Source organism: Montipora foliosa, chromosome 12 (assembly GCF_036669935.1).
Source record: "Montipora foliosa isolate CH-2021 chromosome 12, ASM3666993v2, whole genome shotgun sequence".
In the NCBI taxonomy this organism is placed as follows: Eukaryota; Metazoa; Cnidaria; class Anthozoa; order Scleractinia; family Acroporidae; genus Montipora; species Montipora foliosa.
The window spans coordinates 41,161,027-41,166,026 of record NC_090880.1 but is presented as its reverse complement, the minus strand read 5'-3'; the positions used below and the strand labels follow the sequence as shown (position 1 = coordinate 41,166,026).

The 5,000-nt window shown below is 49.4% G+C and overlaps 1 protein-coding gene across 19 annotated transcripts in view; it reads right to left on the bottom strand.

The window, feature by feature from the left end:
• LOC137978503 (tetratricopeptide repeat protein 28-like) overlaps positions 1 to 5,000 on the bottom strand; it is a 72,840-nt gene that overhangs the window by 11,254 nt on the left and 56,586 nt on the right. The window lies entirely within an intron of this gene.

Here is a 5,000-nt window from a genome sequence, read left to right as displayed (position 1 = left end):
TGGCAATATTCCAATTCTTTTCATAGCGTTCTATATCTTTTGGAAAATCGCTGTGGGAGTCGTTACCTCTAGGTTTCGTCTGTGTTGGATAATTCTCTGTGGTTTGAAAGGCTCGACTGCCATCACCGGCGTGTGCAGCAGCTGGTGACTTTGAAGAATCTGCATAATCTTTTTCTATATTAATTTGAGTAGTTGAAAACGAATCTGCAAAACAGCCAATTGATCATAAATGAATGTAGCAGGCAAAGTCTTCTGGGAACGCCACTACGTTATTTACGTTGTACTCAGCGGTTGTTAGCGGCTGCGCAGGCTTGTCTGTACGTCTGTTCCTCGTGCCTGAGTTTTGCTTCTAGTTGTCGTTTATTAAACCTTCGAGTTAACGCAGTGTTTCCTCTTTATTGGCGTGGTGGCAGCGCTTAACTCACGCCTCTAATTCCCTAACACAAGTGTGGACTTTGGATCCTGCGACATGTACTCCTCCACAAGGTCAAAACGCCGTTATTTCTGGTGAGCGATTTATGAACTTTCCAGCATGGCTGCTTCGCCTCGAGCACCCAAACAGTGGCAGTTAACAAAGATCGAGACGATTACTTCGTACGAAAGTTGGCGGCAGAACTTGATCTATGTCCTTTCACTCGACAAGAACTTTGTTCGCTTCCTTGATGCAACCTGGCAGAAACAAACCGCCGCCAATCCAGTTAGGGGCCTTACCGATGATGGCACTGCGATCCCTGAAGCTCAGCGTCTCACTGCCGCCCAAAAGAACACCCATCTGGACCTACTACTCGGCCAAATAGCCAACTTCTGTCCTGTAATCTCTAGGAATTCCATCGTTAAACACTCAACTTCCCTGAACGACATATGGCAGAAAATACGTCAACATTATGGTTTCCAGTCCTCCGGAGCGCACTTTCTTGACTTGGCTAGCATACGCCTACAGCCTGATGAGAGACCTGAGGACCTGTTTCAGCGTCTTATGGCTTTCTTTGAGGATAACCTCCTTTCTGTTCACGGCGGCTTAACACACCATGGAGATCAAGTAACTGCCGAAGAAGACCTCTCCCCCACACTGGAGAACACTGTTGTCTTCCTCTGGCTCCAGTTGATACATCCCGGATTACCCCTCTTGGTGAAACAAAAATACGGTTCTGAATTACGCAATAAGACAGCAAACCTCAACCCTCCTTAATGCCAAATGTTGACAGTGTGTTGCGCGAAATAGGGAAGTGGAAGTACATTGTTATCACTGATTTGCTGAAGTCTTTCTATCAGATTCCCCTTGCGAATTCATCTATGAAGTACTGTGGTGTTGCGACACCATTTAAAGGCATCCGTGTTTACACTCGTTCTGCCATGGGCATGCCTGGGTCCGAAACTTGCCTTGAAGAACTGATGTCCCGAGTTCTGGGAGACCTCATTCAAGAGGGCTGTGTTGCCAAAATTGCTGATGACCTGTACGTTGGGGGCAACAGCCCCATTGAGGTCCTCAACAATTGGAGAAGAGTTCTTGCTCTACTCCAAAAGAACAATCTTCGCTTATCCGCAGCCAAAACTATCATCTGCCCAAGAAAGGCCGGCGTACTGGGATGGGTGTGGTCTAATGGCACCCTGCAAGCTAGCCCCCACAAATTGGCCGCACTATCCTCGGTCGAGCCTCCCTCCACCGTGCTAGGCCTCCGCTCCTTTGTCGGAGCTTACAAGGTTCTAAGCCGAGTCCTTCCCAGATTTGCGGAGCTGCTTGATCCCCTCGACCAAGCCACTGCAGGGAAAGAATCCAGAGACAAAATTGTGTGGTGCGACGAATTACTGCTGGCCTTCAAAACCGCCCAACGTGCATTGGTAGACAACCGGACCATCACCATCCCCCAGCCTCAAGACGCCTTATGGATCGTGACTGACGGCTCCGTCAAGAATAGAGGCATCTCAGCCACACTTTACGTACACCGAAATGGCTCGCTGCTCTTAGCCGGGTTCTTCAGCGCCAAGCTTCGTAAGCATCAAGTGACTTGGTTGCCCTGTGAGATCGAAGCTTTGGCTATTGGCGCGGCAATTAGACATTTTGCCCCCTATATCATTCAATCCCCACACACAACCGAGGTACTCACCGACAGCAGACCTTGTGTTCAGGCTTATGAAAAGCTCAAGAGAGGAGAATTCTCAGCCAGCTCAAGGGTCACCACCTTCCTGTCAACAGTCAGCCGCTATTCTGTCCACATACGTCATATCGCCGGAGTTGAGAACTTACCCTCCGATTTTGCAAGCCGTAACCCCAAGGAATGTTTGGACTCTAGTTGCCAAATTTGCAAATTCATCGTCGAACTCGAGGATTCCGTTGTTCGCAGCCTCTCTGTTAGTGATGTCCTTCAAGGGTCTGCCAAGATTCCCTTCACTAGCCGTGCTGCCTGGCAGGCTACCCAGCTGGAGTGTCCTCACCTCCGGAGAACACACTCGCACCTTAGCCAAGGTACCCGCCCCTCTAAGAAGGCCACCAAAATTATTGATGTGAAACGCTACCTTAAGGATGTCGTAATCGCCGCTGACGGCCTTCTTGTTGTGCGAGACCATCAACCCTTCCAACCCCCTCGTGAGCGCCTTGTTGTCCCTCGCTCCGTCTTAGACGGCCTATTAACAGCTCTTCACATCCGGTTTAGCCATCCGTCAAAGTACCAAACAAAGCGTCTCTTCAGCCGATACTTCTTCGCTCTAGACGTTGACAAGGCCATCGACCTTGTATCTTCTTCCTGTCACATCTGTGAGTCCGTGAAGTCAATCCCTAAACACTTTCAGCCCCAGTCAAGCATGGAAGCTCCTCGGTCCATCGGCGTCTCATTCGCTGCTGATGTTGCTCGACGTCACCGACAATTGATCCTCGTACTAAGAGAGACTGTCTCCTCGTACACTTTAACCACCCTTGTCAAGAGCGAGAAACATGAGGATCTGCGCAACGCCCTCATAGTCTTATGTTCCCAGCTGCGTTCCTTACATGATGGCGGTGTGACAGTCCGTGTTGATCCTGCCCCCGGTTTCTGTGCACTTGCCTCCGACCCAATTCTCCTCTCCCACGGAATTACCTTGGAGATCGGCAGGGTCAAGAATCCCAACAAGAATCCCGTTGCAGAGCGTGCCATTGAGGAGCTTGGTTTAGAGCTCCTCAACTTGTGCCCTGAGGGAGGACCCGTGTCTGACGTCACTCTCGCCCTAGCCACGGCAAACACAAACTCCCGCATCCGACGTGATGGCCTCTCGGCGCGGGAGGTCTGGACTCAACGCGACCAGCTAACTGGCGAACAGCTTCCCATAGTTGACAGACACCTCATCCTTAGTCAGAATTACTCCCGCCAGCAGAATCACGCATCCAGCGCAAAGTCTAAGGCTCGTGGCCGTACCAACCGACCCTCAGCTGCCGTCTCTGTCGGCGACTTAGTTTTCTTGAAAGGTGACCGAGACAAATTGAAAGCCCGTGAGAAATACCTTGTGGTCTGCGTTCGTGAGGACCTCTATTGCGAGCTCCGGAAGTTCACCACCTCCCAGTTTCGCAGCAAACTCTACTTGGTGCCTATGTCTGAATGTTATCCAGTGGCTCCGACAGTTTTAGCTCTGTCCCCGCAGGGCCCCATTCGTGGCCTTCTTAAGCCTTCCCCATTTGACTCTGATGATGACGCCGACCCCGTTAGTCTACCTCCACGACAGCCCCTGTCCCTGCACCTTCTCCAGTGGTTACTCAGACTCCCGCCTATGAACAACCCACGGATCCGCAACACGTGCACGATGTTGACCCCGTTCAGGAACTTCCTCCAGTACCTGCAGCCATTGTCCCACCACCCTGCACCCCATCCTCTTCTCTAGACTGCTCGGTTCTTTCGCGTGCCCCACCCGAGTCTGCTGCTGTTGTTCCTCCCAGGAGGTCTGGCCGTCATCGAAGCGCCCCGTTTTGGCAAAATCAGGACTGGGACTTAAAGTAGTGTGCTCGGCTTTTGCGTTCTTTCTGGTAACACTAGTCCGTGCCCTTTCTCCTTCCTGTGGTACTTTTATTTTACTCGTTACATTTAGAAGGACAAATCTAAGGGACCAGAGACTGCACCCGTTGTGCGTATACCAGTTTAGTTTCGGGTTCGCTTTCAGCGTCGTTTTTCTAGTTCAGCCTCTATAAGTTTCTACATTTAGTCGTTCACTTTGCACGCATATTCTGTTTACTTCTGTGACTAGGTGCTACGGAGAAAGCTAGGAGGCAACCACGCCACTACGTTATTTACGTTGTACTCAGCGGTTGTTAGCGGCTGCGCAGGCTTGTCTGTACGTCTGTTCCTCGTGCCTGAGTTTTGCTTCTAGTTGTCGTTTATTAAACCTTCGAGTTAACGCAGTGTTTCCTCTTTATTGGCGGAAGGCTTTCGCCACTGTGTCATGGCGTTGAGTGAGTGAAAGCTTAACCATTTACATTTTGCAATACTGGACATATGGCTAGCGAGTTTAGACGTGGCCCGAAAATACATCCAAACAGGAGTTTTTGTGGGGAAATAAAATACACTTTCAAAGTCAGAATCACTGAACTATACTTTGAAGCTATCGAAACCAATCGAGACCCCGAAAAACTCTCAAATTTTGAGCTTGAATGTTGCCTATTTTCGTGATAATGAAATTCATTCGGTCGATAAACACCAGAGGAAGCCTGGAACCAACTTCACTTCTGGGAAGCCTATAGACCACTTTCATAAATGGCGACTGATTTAGTATTCTATTGTATTTATGTTAATTGTAGCTACTGGCCTCATTTTGGGTAACATATTCTTTTGAATTTTGCCCATTGCAACGAGGCTAGGAAGGCTTATTAGCATTAAAACAAAAGAAGATTTTATTGGGACGCCATTATGAAAAAGGTCTATGTATCCATCAGGGTTTCGGATACTACGAGCCTCTGAAAAATGAACATCGTCAAGAATTCGTGCAAGCGATCCTTTCCGGATGGAATACGAGGACAAAAGGAGCCCAGCTGACCATGTGCT